Below are 19,974 nucleotides of genomic sequence, written 5' to 3'. Positions count from 1 at the left end.
ATTGTTGTGCTCATCAACAAATGCTGCTTATGAGCTCACCCAGAATATTCCTTGGATAGACTTTAATAGTCATGTTAAGTGCTGTCTGTCTTGACAGACCCAGGAATAAATAAATCTGTTACTTTAAATGTGAATGTTCTGCATACAATAAATTCATTGTTGTATGTTTGTTGATGATAAGAAATATAATAAATCAGAATAAAACCACTTTTTGACCAAGTGTTTATATTCACTCAAGCAATTTGTCTTATGATTTTTCAAATACATGAACAGACACAAACAAAAGATCACTAAAACAATGACCAAAAAAAAAAATCTTTTACCTTTCTTAATTAAGATTCTTGAAATTGGAGTTTTTAGGGGTGGTATGTGTAGTAAATGGAATGCTATAGACAAGGTTGTCCAGTAGGGAGTGCTGTTAGGAGAGTTCAGTCTGTTGGCGCCGAGCAAGTGTGGATGTGCCGGTGTTCCGCTCGTTATACCTAAATAAAGGTTCATGTTAATTCAGCTCCCTGTGTCTATGTCTGTGTAATCCAGTTAAAAAAAGTTAGTTTAATTCTTAAATAGAGGAAAATATCATTTTTATTCGTTATCATTTATTCTTTTAACTTTGAGACCAGTAATATTTCACTGTGATACCTTGTCCCGTGTTATTTTCATTTTAAACCAATCATATAGTAATCTAACACTTTGTCCCGCCTTCTGGCGTTGCTGAATGGTTAAATGAGTTGTCACCAGCGGTGTAGGGTGATACTGCACAAATGGAGCACACGGTTCATTTCAGCGGCAGTTTTAAGAGACACAAAACTGGATTTTATTGATTTTTTTTTTTTTGAGATATTTTTAGATTCGAATTACAAAGTAAAGATAATTCATTTTAATCAATTATTTTGTTATTCTTAAATTGTATTTTTCTTTTGATTATATAAATAGTCTTCTGTTGGGTTTAGTTATCAAAGGAGGAAATATTAAACTTGGAAGCAAATGGTATGGGTCAAATGGGCCAATGTTGGGAATATATGTATATTATTCCTTAGTTCTTATGAATGTGGATGCATGTTTCCTTGCATTTCATATTTTCATTTCACTTAAAAAAAAAAACCACACTGGTAAAAATGGTGTGTTGGATATACTTAAAATATGTATGCACCATTTTTGCAGCACACTTTTTGCATCACAAGTAAACCCAACTTGGAAGAAAAAAATACTTAAAATTAACAAGAAAACCGTTGTTATATGTACTTAAATTTTTGGGTACACACAACATTGTTTATTTAAAAATATATGTAACATGGTAGAATCTACCAAGTAATTGCAAGTTAACTTAATTTAAGCTCATGTTTAAAAAAAATAAATTAAAATAAATAAATAAATAATTGAGTTGAACCAATGTAAAATTTTAACTTATTGTAGATTATCAGCTATTGGTCTGCATACTGCACTGCTGCTTGGATGGGTTAAACACGGAGCACAAATTCCTAGTATGGGTCACCATATGTCACTTCACTAAAATAAATTATACAAGCAAATCACACAAAATAAAGCATTTCACTTTATTTTTTGAAACAGGCTGCAATGCAATGGTGAAGCCTAAAACCACACATCATGAATTACACCAAATGTGTCACATTAACAAATGAAAGTTCACTTCCAACAGGACACTTCCTTCATGCTGCCCCTTTGCAACACTTTCTTGCTCTGAACTAGAAGCCCACATGGAAAGAATCTATATGTGGATATATGCGCATATATGGCAATATATATGCTGCATTTATGCGTATATATGCCACATATAGGTTTCATATATGCTGCATATATGCAAATGTGAGGTGCATATATGCATATACAGGCCTCCTATTGCTTCACATATATCCACATATAAGCCCTATACATACAAGATATGTCTTCTATTTAGCTAATGGCATGATCATTTTGTAGCTCATCTCATTTTGGCAACTGTGGATCCATACTAATACTTTTCTTGCGTCTTATTTCCATAACGTTATTTATACTGGCAAGCTTAGATCGACCACTACAGCGTTGCGTAGTTGATGTTATCCGCATGCGGCCCAGCACGCTGCGTAGTTGATGACGTCATCCGCATGCGGCCAGCGCGCTGCGTAGTTGATGACGTCATCCGCATGCGTCCAGCGCGCTGTTTTTAATTTTTGCCGCCGACAGATAGTGGCTGGGAGTAAAATGGCGATAAAAGCATTGGAGAGCCGCTATGTCCTACTTGAATGGACTGAGGGTGAGGATAGAGGGGTCCATAGTATTTTGCCCCTCTACTGTGTCCGGAATTTTTCACTTAGAGACTTTTTGAAAGGACTGATAAAACCGAGAAGCTGGAATGGCGAAAAGGCCGCCAAGAGCACCGAGCCAGAATTATTCAGTAAGTTACACGCAAACTTTACCTGACCTTATGTAGTTAAATACCACATTAAATGGTTTTGCTCGTACTTAAAGAAGTATAAAATGAATCTTGCTAGGTACCTGAATATAGCTTAGCTTTCATGTTAGCCGTATGCTAAATTGCTTTAGTCCAATAATGTTAGATTTGGTAAACATGATTAGAAAAACGTTTGCAGTTCATGATAACATTTAAATTTTATTGCACCAGAACTTGAAAAAAACTCTCCAAATTAAACTGATCGAGATGGGGAAAGATGGCACACAATGGCAAATAAAACGTCCTCACATCCCAAACAAAGTACAGTGAGCAGCTAGGGGCCGACTAAGAAGGCTTCAAAGAAAAAGGTAACTGACTTGGTTATCTCTCTCTCTTGTTTCTTAATGTGTAGGCATGTGTGTAGATTTGTAATTGTGTCATCTATGATGATTTTATGTGCTTTGTTGACAAGATGTATATGCAAGGTGATGTAAAATAAGTTAATAAGAGTTGGGCTAATCAGTTTGTTTCTCTCTCTCAAGGTTGACAATAAAAAGGGAGGGGCTTCCAAATACAAGCACCAGGAGGAGGGTCATGACAGACTTTCAAAGAATAAGGTACACTACCAGTCTGCATCCTGTGTGTGTTGTTACATTACAATACATTCATGATGAGTAAGATTTTTATGGGGGATAAGGGAATCTTATTTGTATAGTGTTTTTTTTTTTTTATATAAGACAAGTCCTGATGAAACATATAGTATACTACTAGTACTACTACTACTACTACTAATAATAATAATAATAATAATGTCTTATTATTTTGTCTTCTCTAGATGCTACGTTGAAGAAGTGGCCGGCAGCCAGCCGAGGGCAAGCTCACGGAGCTGAGAAGAGCTAAAAGATATATATTTTTTTTTCTGTTCAGTTTTTTGTCTTATTTTGGTTCTTGTACTATTTGATTGTTCTTGTAAATACATAATGTACAGTACATTTCTATATTTTGGACTTTTATTTATGGTGCCTAGCAGGTTTTTTTTTTTTTCTTATTTTTGTTCTTGTACTATATTTTTTGTTTTGTATTATTTGATTGATCTGAAGTAAATATATAATGTACATTTCTACATTTTGGACTTTTATTTATGTTATCTAGCAGCTATGGATTTTAATTTTACTATTATATAGGTGAACATATAGGTGCATAATATACGTGCATATATGTACCTATATAGGTATATGTATGCGTGCATATATGTACATATAATATAGGAAAATGGCCAATTTTATATACGTCACATATATCAAAAACCTATATCAAAACCTATATTGAAACATATATGTTTATATAGGTTCTTTCCATGTGGGAGGAGAAACATGTAACAACCTCAACAAATCTTACCCCTTTTCAGCGTCTTCGCCTCTTTGCGTTTTTCAGAAAATATCTTCACCCAACACTACAAACAAGTGTTTATTAATGTCAAAACCTCAAAATCAAATATTTTGCTTAGTTTATAGAAAGTTAAGCTTACCCCTTTCCACCGTCTTTACGTGCGCATCACCAGATGGATCCAGTTTTTTCCAGATTTGCATATCACATGGCTCAGTCATATACTTAAAATATTATGTTATAATTAGTTTTGATGCACTTTAGTTGACGTGACTTATGTTTTTTCATAATATTTAGGCATACACTTAGGTTCTGTTATGCGAGACACAGAGGAGGAAGCCGGAGTGAAAGCAGTTTATTTGCCAAAAACACGGAAGTAGTAGTAATCCGGTGGTGCGCGGTGGAAGCGCGGCCCACAAAGTCCAGAGTTATGGGAAGAAAGGCAGTCGGTGTAACACCCAGGGGAGCGCTTAGGAGAAGCGCGAAGCTGAACTCAGGAGTGTCGAGGAATGAACAGCCAAACCATGGATAAAAACTGACGGTGAGTGGGGGGGTGAGAGGGGGTTATACATGGTGAGTGAAATGAGAGTCAGGTGTGTGAAATTAGTAAGCCGGCGAGCCGCTCCTTACGGGCGGGGCACGGGAGAAGAGTCAGAGAGCTCCCTGACAGGTTCACCTTGTAACTTATATATTTATGTTACACACACTATATGTGCTAAGTAGAGAATGGCAAGTTACAATTACTTTATTTGTGTTTAGTTTATTTATTTTTATAAGTAATGGTTATTCAGCCAACGAATCGTTTTTTACAGTGTACAGTATAATCTTTATTGGTTAAATTAATTTGTTTTGTTTTTTTTGTTTTGTTTTTTGTTTGTTTGTTTGTTTTTTTTACAAAAAAACAAAACTTATTCAAAGTTATGCAGCTCAGCATATATTTAAGTCATTAATGGTCATACATACAGTATTTCTGGGTTTATTTGAATGTTATTAGGCCTAATAGTAATGTAAATGATGTTTAAATGAATGCTCTACAACTGTTTTGTAAATGCAGGTCAGGTCTGTAGAGGCCTTTGTTTGGCACAGAGATTTGGATGGTGAACCAGATGGCGAGCCACCCAGTTTGATGAGAAATCTGTTTCCAGGAGGAGTCAAGGTTTTCCTTGCAGATCCAATTTTGAGACATATCAAAGGAACTGCGGTGTTTGGTATGACTGTTACCTACACAAGTCCATCTCAAGTCTATTTGGAAGGTTATTGAGGACAAAGGAATTTAAAACTCATATTGACTATTTTGATTCACGTACACACACATACAAAATACACATACTGTACACTGATAAACATAAACACACATTCAATTGTTTTGTTTTTTTTGTTAGTTTTTTTTGCCGGGTAATGTTTTGTGAATTTGTACTGTTTTGTTAGCTCACTAAAGTTCTTTAAAGTGAATCTATTTGTTGTGTTGCTTTGTCTTACTTGAACTCCAACGAACCTAGCAGCGGTGTATTTTCCCTTAGATGGGTTACATCTGCATCTACATATATCTGCACCTAAGGATATTACATAATTGGTGACAAGGTTAAAAGGCATTCAGGTACCAGGCTGAAAATAGTAGACTGTGCACAGACTAGTTATGGCCGGTTCGTGAACGAATCTTTCTTTTGAACCAGTTCTTTTTAGTGAACTGGATGAACCAGTTCACCAAATCGGACTGATTCGTTCTAAACAGTTCGCGTCTTGAGTCAGCGCTGATCCACAAGTTACTAAAGTTACACACTTTCGGTCATGCCTGACAGTCGGTCCGACTCTAAATAAACTAATATCCCGGAGTTATATGTAACTCCTGTACACTGAACTGAGACATGTTGTGCTGAGAGAACTGTGAGCTCGAGCTGTTGAATAATGTGTGAATAACTGAACCGATACAAATGGAAATGGTTATGATTTAATGTCTTATCAACGTATAAGTGTTTAACTCAGTTACATTAGTTTTTGAAACAACTGATGGGGCGAAAGAAACATTTCAAAATTATGCTTTTTTTTTGTAAGTTTTTGTAAGTTGATGAAGATTAGTTTATTAACTTTATTTACATCTTTAAGACATGTAAAACACCCACGTTTGACACATGGATGCCTGTACTGGGTTTTAGTTGCAAAACTTAAATGTAAGAAACGTATTCAACTAAAGTTATGATTACAAAGAACTTTTCAAATGTGTTAAATTGATTATATTAACTCTCTGGAGTCGATGAATGCGTAGACGTGTTTTGTGGCATAATCTCGTGTTAAGGCCGAAATGAACTTAAATTACACTTTCAGTGTCGATCGTACAGATAAGAGCAATACATCAATCAAATCTGTAAAGGGTTTTTATTTGTATACACGCATAATAACAACTATACACTGTGCTTCTGTAGAATAAAGAAAATAAACAGACTGTGTTCTCTGCCATCTCGGTCTCGGTCACGAATCTTCACAGACACATAAATAAAATAACCCGAATCTCAGCAAATACTTGCCTCAAATACAAGATAAATATATGAATAGAAAGCTTGAAATGTCTACTTTTAAATAAAAAAATCTAGTCAAAAACAAATATTATATATACTATTATACTATAAAATATACTATTTTTATGTAATCCGTAAGAATGTAAGGAGAGGTCCGGTTTCTCCTGTTTCACCTAATTATAACTAATTTGTTCTCCCTCTGAGCGCGCTGTTCGTATGCAAATGAACTGAGGTGATTGGGGTAATCACGTACATGCCCCCGAGACACAGGAATGACTCAGTACATGAAATCCGGACATGTGCTTGGAAATGCCAGGGATGTGATGTTCACTTGTGTGTTCAGCTGAAAAGGAACTGTTTCCTAGAGTGACACAAAGATGTATAACTGTATAATTCTGGGTACTATGTGACAGAGTAGGTTAGTGGGGCTTCTACAAACCTTACACCCTTTTTTATCTTGCACTTCCTGTTGACACTTTTTTGTTGCACAGTTTTGCCCTGATTGTGTCTTCTGTGTTATTACTAACTTCTAAAGTGGTTTTGTGTGATAGTTAAAGATTCTAAATAAACTACAAACACAAGATATACACATTTATTTTGTCCTCACATTCTTTCTTGTAACTCCTCTCTGTCACACACTTACCTGTAAGGCTCATTATGCAGCTCATTATGCAGCTCATTATGCAGGCCTTTGTCTTCTCAGGAGTGAATCACACTAATATGCATGATAGTTGATGCCTACTCGCATATGCCCTTTACAAACAAAAAGTGTCTTAGAAAATTTAAATCAATATATTGTTTTCTGTGAGCGAGTAAACAAGATGATTTTTTTCACATAATTTTGAAGCAAAAACACTAGCATACAAGATCCAGTTCTCAAAAGTCCTGTGAACCGACGTTCTGTATGTGTTTTATGGCCTTATTCAAGTGATTTATAATGTTTAATTTTTCACTAACCACACATAAACATTGTTTTCTCAAAAACACAAGCATGTACATACATGCTGCTCACATATTATTGTAGTCCAGTTTGTGCTGATTACAGTGATATTAGACTTTAGCCATTTATATATTTATAAGCAACTGAAAAAAAGCACAAATTTCAGGGTTTGACAAAACTTCTCCAGGCCCTAAAAATACCCTTAGACCCCAGAGGGTTAACCCATGGAAAGCTGCTGGACCAGACAACATTCCTGGCAGGGTGCTCAGAGAATGTGCTGAACAGCTAGAGGATGTCTTTACTGACATCTTCAACATTTCTCCGAGCAGCGCCATTGTTCCTACGTGACTCAAGACTACCACCATTGTTCTGTCCCCAAGAAGTTTACAGTGTCCTGCCTCAATGATTATCGTCCCGTCGCACTCACAGCCATAGTTATGAAGTGCTTTGAGAAGCTCTTCATGAGGCACATCAAGACCCAGTTATCACCCTCCCTGGACCCCCTACAGTTCTCGTATCATCCAAACCGCTCCATAGACGATGCCATTACCACAGCCCTCCACTTAGCCCTCACCCACCTGGACAAAAAGACACTTCTGTACGGATGCTGTTCATAGACTTTAGTTCAGCATTCAACACAATCATCCCTCAGCACCTGATTGAGAAGCTGAGCCTGCTGGGACTAAACACCTCCTTCTGCAACTGGATCTTGGACTTTCTGACTGGGAGACCTCAGTCAGTCCGGATCAGGAACAGCATCTCTAGCAGTACCACACTGAACACTGGAGCTCCTCAGGGCTGTGTGCTCAGTCCACTGCTGTTGACTCCGCTGATTCGTGACTGTGCAGCAATGCACAGATTGAACCATATCATCAAGTTTGCTGATGACACGACCATGGTGGGTCTCATCAGCAAGAACGACGATTCAGACAGGTTGTTGGTTCTACACCAACAACCTGTCTCTGAATGTGGACAAAACTAAAGAGATGGTTGTTGACTTCAGGAGAGAACAGAGCGAACACTCTCCGCTGAACATCAACAGGTCATCTGTAGAGATCGTCAAGAGCACCAAATTTCTTGGTGTTCATTTAGCGGTGAACCTCACCTGGTCACAAAACACCAGCTCCATCACCAAGAAAGCCCAGCAGCGTCTTTATTTCCTATGAAGGCTGAGAAAGGCACATCTCCCTCCCGCCATCCTGACCATGTTTTACGGAGGGACCATTGAGAGCATCCCGAGCAGCTGCCTCACTGTCCACCATCTCGGATCGGAAGACCCTGCAGCGGATAGTGAGGTTAGCTGGGAAGATCATTAGAGTCTCTCTTCCCTCTATCATGGATACTTACACCACACACTGCATCCATAAAGCCAACAGCATTGTGGATGACCCCACACACCCCTCACACACACTCTTCACCCCACACACACCCCTCACACACACACTCTTCACCCTCCTGTCATCTGGAAAAAGGCACCGAAGCATTCGGGCCTCATGACCAGACTGTGTAACAGTTTTTTCGCACAAGCCATCAGACTTCTCAATAACTGAACTGAACTGTACTGAGCACAACACACACACACTGGTGATGGGAAGTTCGATTCTTTTCCGCGAACCGGTTCTTTCGGACAGTTCAATTTAATGAACCAGTTAAAAAATCCAGTTCACCAGTTCTTTTACGTCCTGATGTAATGAAGTAATTCACAATGATGTAATAGAGTCCACCTTTGGGGTCCGAGTCCACCTTTGTTGAGTACGAGTCAAGACCAAGTCCTTAAACATCAAGTCCAAGTCTGAGACCGAGTCCAAAAGGGCCCGAGTTGGACTCAAGTCCGAGTTCTTAAAGGCCGAGTCCGCCCGAGTACAGAAAGTAATTAAATTAAAAAAGATTATAAATTGGTATTGTAAATGTTTACATTCTATTAATATTTTAACCTTTCAACCCATTAACCCAATGACAATATAAAAACTATTACATCTTGTCATTGCCATTGAACATTTTTATTTTATGTCAACAGAACTAGTTTCCTAGCAAACAAGGTTTCAAAGAAAAGAAGGGTATATGTAGAACTTTTATTATGTTACAAGTGCATGAAAATACAAATGAACCCATTTTATTATTGTATCACAATACAGTATGATGTCCTCAGTTAAAGCTGACATTTCACTTATTTAATGCCTCTCCCCCACATTTAAATAGGCTGAGGAAATACTCAGACTAGAGTTTAAATCTATCAGCTAGTCATAACAACAAACTTAAAGCTTTATTACGGTGCTTAATCAACAACAAACTCCTTTACAAACACAGCTCTCTGGTCTTGTAACATGAGTTGTAATGAACACTGAACATGAAATGTACTATAGTGCACAGTCAACCACTAAACCAGGGCCATATTGCTTTTCAAGGGCTGTGACCATTTTATGGTGCACAATGTGGTCTCACAATGAGCCCACCTTTGATAAAGACATGCTCTACCGGTGCAGAGGATGCTGGAATAGACAGCACTTTTAGAACCACACTCAAAAAAAAAAATGGTTTTGCAGCACTGTTTGTTTTACCCAAATATGTTTTGTTAAAATAACACATACATTTCATTCCCCATCAAAACACTATTGTATTGCGTTTAATTAACTTAAAATGTGTCATGTTCCACTATACTTAATAATCAGTCGTTAAACTAGCGTAAAGCGTTTAATTTCGCGATTCAAAAAAACGGAAGTAACGATTTCGAATGTATTGGATGAAGACGGCGTGAAAGAGGGAAGATGGTGAATGGTGTCAGACGAGGTTTTTGGAAAGCACTTTGAAACGGTGAGTGTAAATAGTCTAATATATAGAAATCTTTCTGACAATAAATGATTACTCTAAAACCGATGTTTGTTTAATGTTAATAAGTTTACTAAATGTCAAGTGCTATTTTTCGTTCACAGTAACATGAGCTATTTCTGTCAGGTCACATTTAATAACGTTAGCCGTGTTATATGTTCCCAGTTACAAAGTTTGTATTTTGCTGGCATAAGTTTTTTTTCTGTTGGTTCATATAAGCATGTATGTATGTATGTACACGTGCTTGTTGCTAACGCTAGCATATGTCTGAGGTGATTTTTTTTTCCGTCGGTTCATACAAGCGTGTATGTATGTACACATGCTTGTTGCTAACGTTAGCATATGTCTGAGGTGATTTTTTTTCGTCGGTTCATACAAGCGTGTATGTATGTACACGTGCTTGTTGCTAACGTTAGCATATGTCTGACGTGATTTTTTTTTGTCGGTTCATATAATCTTTGCAAACAGAGGAGGAGTAATTGGAGAAAAAAATAAACACCTCTTGGTGCCCACTAGTTTCCTAGTCAGACAGATGTTTCATGTATAACACTACTGTATATGGATAATGTTCTGCATAGTTTAGCTCAAACTTACCCCAGCACAACAGCCTGGAATTTTAAAACTTTGTTCTTATTTGAAAATCTTTAGACTGATGACATCGAAGTGAGGAGAGTGTGTATAATCGAAGCTCTTTGTGCCTACCTAAATGAAGAACCTACCAGACTGTTTCAGGAGTGTTTTGTGAGTATATGCTTTTTAAAATGGATTCTAAATGTTTTTTTTAAAGCTGATAAACAGGAATTTAAGAGTAATGTGTTTTTTTTAAATATATCCACTTTAGGATACAGACAATGCCACTGCAGAGGAGGCAATCCAGGATATATGGCATTTAATAATTGTTAGACATCGTTACACTACCATCTGGACATTTTGGTTGCATGTTTGATTTCTTTTTTTCTTTTTTTTTACTTCTTGTAAATGTATTTTATTTAATTGTAGTTATCTTGTTAGCCGAGTTTTAATTTTCACCTTCTGACTTTGTTTTTGAATCAAAAGACTGCAAAGTTATTTTAGATAATCTTATATTTTGCATAAGAATTTTGCACATGTTCAAAGACTCTTTAATATATTGACTGAGCAGGCTGTTTAAAAAACTGTTTATTGCAAGTTTGGCAAATACAGCTTTATAAATTGTTACATTTCTTTGTGGGTTTTTTTACTCTACAAGACAATCACACACAAACAAATGCTGTTTTGAAGGGTGTAACTTTAAATCGAAATCATTGAGTAACAGTAACAAAAGCCAATTGGATGGAACCACTGTCCATGATTTAATTGAGTTATTTGAAACTAATCTCCTTTTGTTGGCTGAATTCAACCTGTTTGGCCAATTTTAAATAAACAAAATTATGTCCAGTTAACTTAAACAGTTTAAATTACAAGGAAGCAATTCCATCGATTTGTTTGGACATTACTTTTTACATAGATTCATCCCTATTCTGTTGTGTTGTCACAACACAAGAAGTTTACATAGATTCAAAACCTTCCATTTATGTTAATGAAACGCAAGTTGCTTGTGTGGAACCACTGTCCATAATTGAATTAAGTAAGATGAACAAATCATTTTTTTGAGTGCAGAGAGTAAAGCTGTGGGAATCTCTCCCTGTTTGTCGACCAAAATTCAAGTGCTGTATTTGCGTCTGTGTCTTGAATGGCATCAAAGTACTTGTGTATCTGAGCTGAAATGCATGCATCCTTAGCTGAGTGGCTCAGGTGCTTGTGGCTTGTGCCATGGCTATGTTGTCTTCACTGTGTCTGCCACAAAACCTCCTACAGTCTAAAAAAAGGACTCCAGCTGATTTCGATTTTGTTTAATTCATGGGCTGTAACACTGAAGAAGGATCGCATGGTTCAATCAGACCATATGTCAGCAGTTATGGACACAGATGAATCTTTCACCTGATCAACCAACAAAGGAATGTGTTTTTCAGTGATTGTTTTTCTTGCAATGGGAGTGTATTTGTTGTCCATCACTTTCAAGAAATGCCTGAAAGGCTGATTTTCAACAATCGACAAAGGTAAAGTGCAGCCAATGAGGAGATCCTTAATGATGGCATTATTGTCTTGGAGAACTTGCATCATAAAGTTGCACTGCTTGTTTGGTCAATTCTGGTCTTGCAAATCCTGCAATGCTGGGCTGTTGGTCTGTTGGTTGCTGCTGCGGTCTTTGGTACTCTCTTATTCTGGGGGAAAAAAGAGAACATTTTAATAATACTTACTACTTCAAAAACAGAAGGTACATGCGAAACAAGGGTATTTGTCTAATGTGCCTAAAACTTTTTTTTTTTTGCAAAGTTTTGCTTAAGCTATTTTACTAGTTATTGCAATTCAGATCACATTAAGTAATTGATAGAAAATAATTACATTACATTAAGACCAAATCATTTTAAATTTAAAAGGACTATGTTTACAGTCCCTGCATTTCTGTGGTGATATGTTCATTACCTTACTAAACTGTTAAAAACAAATCTCAATCAGCAGGGTTTATATTATTTCCCACATTAAGAATTACATTTAACATTTTGTAAAATTAAAGACTGGAATCACCAAATGCTAATGTTTAGGGGTGGGTGATACTAAAATCTTATTTCACAATAATTGTTTTCTCAAGTAGGTTTAAGTAGCATTCAAGAAAGAATAAATACTACTGGAATTAAATAAAGCAGTTAAATGTAAAATTAAACAGATTTCACTGTATGACATGCACATTGATTCTCATTACATTTCATAAAGTTAGCTATCAGTAGAGTGAGTGAGTGATTTTGTTAACATTACGGCAACAGATTTATTTGACTGATATGACTATTTTTCCTGTAAACTGTTTGTTTACATTCACTTAAGACATCTTACCAATGTACATAACCGACTGTTTACATGAATACTCGGCCAAACTTACATTTTGACATGATGTGTGTGAATTTATTTGTGTAAAAGTGTAAAAACATTAGATAATTCATCACTTTAGCATCATATCGCCCAGCCCTAACAATGTTATTTGGATTTAAATTGGTATAAAAGTTATAATAAGCAACTTTACCTTTCTTTAAGTTTTCTCTGAACATCGTGCGAGAAACATCAGTAAGAGTAGTTTTGCAATATTTGCAATCCGCAGAGTGCTTCTTTTTACCGGATGTCTTGCAAAATAAATTCTTTATGATTTTCATAAGTAAAACAAATTATTGCTGACTTTGAATGCAATGCAATAATCTTCTTTCAGCAAGATGATGGGTCTTGATCCAACTGTCTAGGTACAGTGTCTGTTCCTCTTTGGGTTGAATCAGGTTCCTTCGTGGTCTTTTTCTTTACAGTTTTTTAATCAGATATATTCAATTTCTTTATGTCAAATAACAATTCCCCCATTTCTTTTAGTTTATTTTCCACAGTTTCCTTTTTCCTCACTCTCTGTCTTTGTTGTCTTTTATTTCTTTTCTCTCTTTTTGCTGCATTAATTTCACTTTGTTTCTTTATAGTATTGGATGAGATTGTTACATAAGGATAACCATGTGTACGTTGTATGGTGGTGACATGTGATATGGCAGTTACTCCACTCCTAACATTTCTATTCACAGTAACCTGGCTGTAATTTATTCGGTTCTTTTGTCTTTGAGTCAGCTATTGGCATCCTAATAATGCTGTGGAGGTTTTGGGCCTACTTCCCTTTCTACATGAAGGACTTATCTTTACTCTTATCCTTCTCTCCTCCTGTTTCTTTAATCGGATAAAATTTCTGTCGTATTTTATCCCTTCACTGAGGATTGTGCTCATAGGAGTTTCTGGTCACATTAAGAGGAAGTGATTCAGGCCTTTAACTTTGCTTTCCTCATGTATTTCTCCTATCATTTCTAAAATAGCCTACCTTTGTCCATTTCTTTTGTTAGGAATATGGTTAGGTCATGCTCCTGTATTGTTTTCTGAATTCTAGCCTTTTTCTTTTTACAACAGTTACTTAGAATTAGTTTATTTTTGTATGTTATTAGTTCAGTGTTCCATTCTGGCTCTATTTTGTACACAAACAGCATTTGTCCTGCTTTAAGCAGTTGATTAGCTCTTTCTATTTTTTTTCTCCTTAGTTCAGTTCCTGCAAGTACTTGTAACATGATGGGGTCTGTATTTACTTTAGCTGTTTTAGTCTTTATTTTTTACTGCAGCTGTCTTTTTTCCTTAGTCCTATACTTTTTAGAATTTCATCTACTTTACCCAAAGTCTCTGGTGTGCTGTCTTCAGCAGAGGAGCTTCCACTATTTGGGCTTAATGTCCTGATGTCACTACCGATTCTGCCTCACTCTGCTGGTGAGGGCCAGAGGGCAGTTTTGACACCCAATATATCACTGGTGGATTGCTCATTTTTATGGGATGGAAGCTTTTCAACTATCTCTTCTATTGGATATTTTCTAGTTCCTTGTGCAGATACCTTGTTTAGTTGAAATTTTCACTAATACCATAGACATTCTAAGTATTATTTTTCAAACATTCCCTGTACGGGCCACCATGAAGTAATTATACTGATGTACAGTATGTGTACCTTAGTGACACATGTTTTTAGATTGCGTAGGAAACCCTTCCACTCTCCAAATAAAGGATGGGTCCTAGTTCGCATGGGTTAGTGTTGAAAACACAAGATCAACTATCAGAGTTGTTCTTACCTTGAACGCAGGAGTCATTTGAAGTCCCTCTGTCTTCTAACAAAGGATCATCTTCAAGTTCTTCTCCCTAATCTATTGTTTGAATCTTTAAATGAAGGAGTCAGACTTAGAGCTTAGAGCAATAGGAGGCCTTGTTTTTATTAAAAGTAGTGTAATACAGATAAAAGTGTAATATATGTAAAGTAAAATAAAAGAAAATTACAAATAAAATCTTCAAATAATCAAACAGTATTAGAATAAGTAAAAGTAATTAAAATGCAAAGATTGTAACAAACCAAGAAACATTCTCCAAGTGTAAACTTGTGTTTGTTCTATTATTCACACAGAGTATAACATGCACTGAGCTTGTCTACACTAGAATGCACACACAATGTGATTCAAGACGAGCTATACTGTACATTTTGTATCATTACTGTTGCAAGTAGGATTTCGCTGTCAAGCCCCTTGGGCTTTTTCGACAGCCAACATCAAATCCCTGACTACAAATTGTATATTTTAATATTTACTAGTTTTAGAAAGTGTCCCAACTGTTCTGGAAATGGGGTTTCTATCTACCCCACAAACACAGAATGTTCTCAACAGCTGAAACTAATTTATATGATGTATTTATATGATGTATATTATGTATAATTTTTGATGTACACACATACAGAGTCCTCCAAAAAAAAACTGAAATTGAAGAGGTTTTTATACAAGAATGGTTTTAATTAGTAATCATAATTTTAATAAATATTTATAAATATTTATAAATAAAATAGAATGCTTTACCTGCACACTGCACATCATGTAGCACATGTAACATTTTAGTATTTAATATTAACATTATTACAGTTCAGTATGAATTTAATGTATTGTATTAATATTTACATTTGTATTTACAAATATCACAGATGTTCAGGACAGATGTTCAGGACTGGGTACAGGATTTATTTATAGTCACATTTTAAAATGGATTACATCATTACTTTTATAAACATGAGGAATACAACAAATAAAACACCACAAATGATAAACTGATAATGAACTTCATTAAAGTAAAGACTGGAAATACATTAGTGAATAAGAAAGTTCATCTTCACTCTCCTCTGTGTCCTGTGTGAAGTGTTCAGATGTTCACAGCTCCATAACCCTGCTAAAAAAACAGCATTGCTGGTCCAGCATAAAATATGTTTTGCCTGCTGGGACCATCTTGGGATGGCGGTATGCTGGTCCAGCATTAGGTGCTGGTTGCTGGTGTGCTGGCCGTCCAGCCTGGGATGCTGGTGTGCTGGTCAACATATGTTGTCTTTTGGATGCTAGTATAATCCCAGCAAGACAATAACAAAACCCATTTGTTACATATCACATTTCTTAGTGCATATTCATAGTTAAATAAAGACAAAGATAATTTTCTAGAGAATTGCAATTCACTTTTTAATAAAGAAAAACATTCTGGATTCCTATCATTTACTCATTTACACGGCTTTCTTTATATATATATATATATATATATATATATATATATATATATATATATATATATATATATATATATATAAACAGTATCAGTATTTGTCATCACACTGTAATTTACAGAAGTGCAGGAACTACATTTACCTTGGTGAACATAGTTGCTTTATAGGTTGCATAGCAACGCTGATGCTGGGTAATATCTCTTATTACTGCTTTACTAAAAAAACAACAAACAACTTAACTACTTCTTAATTAAGACAAATGGATTATATATATATATATATATATATATATATAGTGTATATATATATATATAATCCATTTGTCTTAATTAAGAAGTATATATATATATATATATATATATATATATATATATATATATATATATATATATATATATATATATAATATCACACACATTACGTGTCAATATATCTTTCAAAAACCATCATTCTATATGATTTATATGCTGCTTCCGTGATGGAACCCAGGAAGTCACCATTTGTTGGTATTACTATATTTAATTTGTGGAGACACTTTAATCCCTAACGAATAATATTTAAATGTTTTTATTCTTTGTTTTTGAGCTTTATTATTTCAGTTCTATATTCAAAAGATGGAGCAAAAGAACAACACTGTGTTTTAATCTTATATTAATGTGTTACATAGAAACATACACAAGCAAAAATAAACTTGTTCCCATGAAGCTCATTCCACAAAGATCATACTGGTTAAGCAGCTACACCAGCTCTGTTTTGCTTGATAACACCATGACTATGCTGGCCACCCATCTATACCAGCACTATACCATCACTGACCTGCACTATACCAGCACTATACCAGCACTGACCAGCATTATACCAGCACTATACCAGCACTCACCAGCATTATACCAGCACTATACCAGCACTGACCAGCATTATACCAGCACTATACCAGCACTCACCAGTATTATACCAGCACTCACCAGTATTATACCAGCACTATACCAGCACTGACCAGCATTATACCAGCACTGACCAGCACTATACCTGCACTGACCAGCACTATACCAGCACTGACCAGCACTATACCAGCACTGACCAGCATTATACCAGCACTATACCAGCACTATACCAGCACTATACCAGCACTCACCAGCATTATACCAGCACTATACCAGCACTGACCAGCACTATACCAGCACTGACCAGCATTATACCAGCACTATACCAGCACTATACCAGCATTATACCAGCATTATACCAGCACTGACCAGCACTATACCAGCACTATTCCAGCACTATACCAGCATTATACCAGCACTGACCAGCACTATACCAGCACTATACCACCACTATACCAGCACTGACCAGCACTATACCAGCATTATACCAGCACTGACCAGCACTATACCAGCACTATACCAGCACTGACCAGCATTATACCAGCACTATACCAGCACTGACCAGCATTATACCAGCACTATACCAGCATGAACCAGTAAAATGTAATTCATGCTGGTTTATGCTGGATTTTTCAGCAGGGTGTATGGTTATTTAGACTATTTTATTAAGATTATTAAGACTCACAGGTCAGTCAGTGGAAAATATTTTTCTTACATCAGGTTTAAACTCAGCAAGAAAGTTCCACTGAACCATGACAACATTTAGTATTTTATACATTAGAGTTTTTCATGAGTTATAGTGAATGTTAAAGTTAATTAATAGACAATTAATTATATTTGTTTATTGGTTATTGCACCTGATTTTTATTAAACCCTGTTTTCACTTTCAAATATTTTAATCCTACATGTTAAGCTCTGTGAAACATTATCCATCAAGTGTCAGGAAATAACTGAAGAATTCAGTAGAAAATTAAAACATACCTGACATGTGAAGGAGGTAAATGATCAGTGTTGTAGCTAGGAAACAGTGTAGCTCAGTGTCATTCAGATCCGTTCTGTGGTATCTGATGACCCAGTGTTTCTGTTTATTGTGTTTTTGGCTTAATGACATATGTAAAGCAGCACTGCCATCTTTCCCTACTTTACAAAACAGATTGGCTCGAAATCTGAGGTGGACAGGACATGACTGAACAAATGGAGGACTGGAGTTCAATTCATGGTCAAGTTACCTTCATGTTCTCTTTAGTGTATAATTTAAAGAATGGATACGGATTCATCAGGACAGGTCTGGAAATCTGTAACACTACTAAATAAAGAATACGCTTAATGGATTTATGTCCTGACTTTACACAAATCAGTCTATAATAATGCCATGTAATGATACCAGAAGACATGCAGGTGCAGTAAAAGGTGTTTTATTTAAAGTGAAAGCAGACAAATCCAAATCATGAATCAAAATTGAAATACAGGAAACAGGCAGAAGTCAGGCGATCTACAGATAAGTAATTGCATTTACAATTCAACTGGTCATTGATTTCAGCTCAGCATTCAATTAAATTTGTCCACAAATGCTGACTAATGACTGCAAGAATAACTCACATCTATCCAAAGATTATTGTGATTGGTATCAGAGTCAATAAGAGAAGTAATCCAAACTTGGGAAATCCTTGTGACCTCAGGTACGATAATAAGAGGAGTAACCAAGCTAAAGGCAGTAGTGAGGTTTTAATTCACAGACATACTACTGCTTCATCAGATTTAGCAACAAACACATCAAGTTTGCTAATGGCAGAATGGTTATAGGTCAGAGTGGTAGCTTACCAGTAAAGGCAAAGAATCTTATGAAGCATACAGGATGGAGCTACAGAACTGAATCACGACTTCTCCCTCAATGCTGACAAGCCAAAGAAGGTAATTAAAGTATAAATGCTATTTGACATGTTTTTAAATGCAGATAAATTAATACCTACTACAAGGAAAAGCCTGAAGCTTCTGCAACTACCTATTTAATTTCCTATTATTTCTGTCCCTTTTCGTCATTGTTATTTAAAAAAAATGTGCTCAAGAGAGCTTTACTTCCTTGTTCTTGTCACATTTGTCACTCCGTCTTCCATGACAGACGCCTTGTGGATCAATTCTCTCTTACAGCTTCAATGAGTAAGTTTCCTCATTTCTTTTCTTGGTATTTTCCACTGTATATGATTTCTACTGATTACATGTTGACTTTGAGTTTGGATTATTATGAACATTCTTACTTATATTAATTATGTTGTATTGTTATTACTGTTAAGCTCCTGCTGCCATAATGTTGCTTTTGTATATAAATGGAGTTCTATTTTGACTCCTTAAGCTTTGCTGAACTTATGAACTTGTTGTGATCTCAATCTGTCATTTCCCAGACTGGGCTTGCTCATGCATACTTTAAGCTTTAGTTCCTCTATTCCCACTAAAGGTTACTCCCTTTTCCCATTAGATCCTCAACCTCAGAGTCAGCAGGTTCGTCCAGCTGGTCAAACGGTCTGGCTCTCTCACCCTTCTCCATACAAGAGGCCAGTTCCTGCTGAGGTCATAACTAGCTATTGTCGCTTTCAACTATTTCACATCAGCCTTAACTTTCTAAGTTCCTGGAACACCTCTGTTCTCCTGAATTCCCTAAACTCCCTTTCAGGCTATCCTTCTTATTTACACTTCCTCCACCCAAACCTCCCTGTCTGACCTTGTGGACCAGAGAACTCAAACTGAATGCTGTCCTCCTGCTGAACCTTGCTGCCCTGAGCTCGGAACTCCTGCTTCTCCTCCACGTCCCTCATCTCCTCCGTTTGCATACATTTGCCCTCTTTCCCCCTTTTTTCCATCTTCCCCCTCTAATTCTGAACCTG

The 19,974-nt window shown here is 36.2% G+C and overlaps 2 long non-coding RNA genes across 3 annotated transcripts; both read left to right on the top strand.

The window, feature by feature from the left end:
• The first annotated feature begins 1,697 nt into the window (after nt 1–1,697).
• On the top strand, nt 1,698–5,446 carry LOC125139657. 2 transcript variants are annotated; one of them, XR_007138713.1, is made up of 5 exons: nt 1,698–2,392; nt 2,621–2,757; nt 2,932–3,006; nt 3,225–4,316; nt 4,830–5,445. It is a non-coding gene; the product is annotated as an uncharacterized LOC125139657 (long non-coding RNA). The 2 variants fall into 2 exon arrangements; XR_007138712.1 differs by having other exon boundaries at nt 1,698–2,757; nt 4,830–5,446.
• Nucleotides 5,447–9,977: 4,531 nt separating this feature from the next.
• On the top strand, nt 9,978–11,190 carry LOC113653850. The gene is made up of 3 exons (XR_003443180.2): nt 9,978–10,039; nt 10,703–10,795; nt 10,896–11,190. It is a non-coding gene; the product is annotated as an uncharacterized LOC113653850 (long non-coding RNA).
• The last annotated feature ends 8,784 nt before the right edge of the window (nt 11,191–19,974 follow it).

This window comes from Tachysurus fulvidraco, chromosome 19 (genome assembly GCF_022655615.1).
Source record: "Tachysurus fulvidraco isolate hzauxx_2018 chromosome 19, HZAU_PFXX_2.0, whole genome shotgun sequence".
NCBI classification, from domain to species: Eukaryota; Metazoa; Chordata; class Actinopteri; order Siluriformes; family Bagridae; genus Tachysurus; species Tachysurus fulvidraco.
The sequence above is the reverse complement of the archived record's forward strand: the minus strand, read 5'-3'. Positions and strand labels throughout refer to the sequence as shown.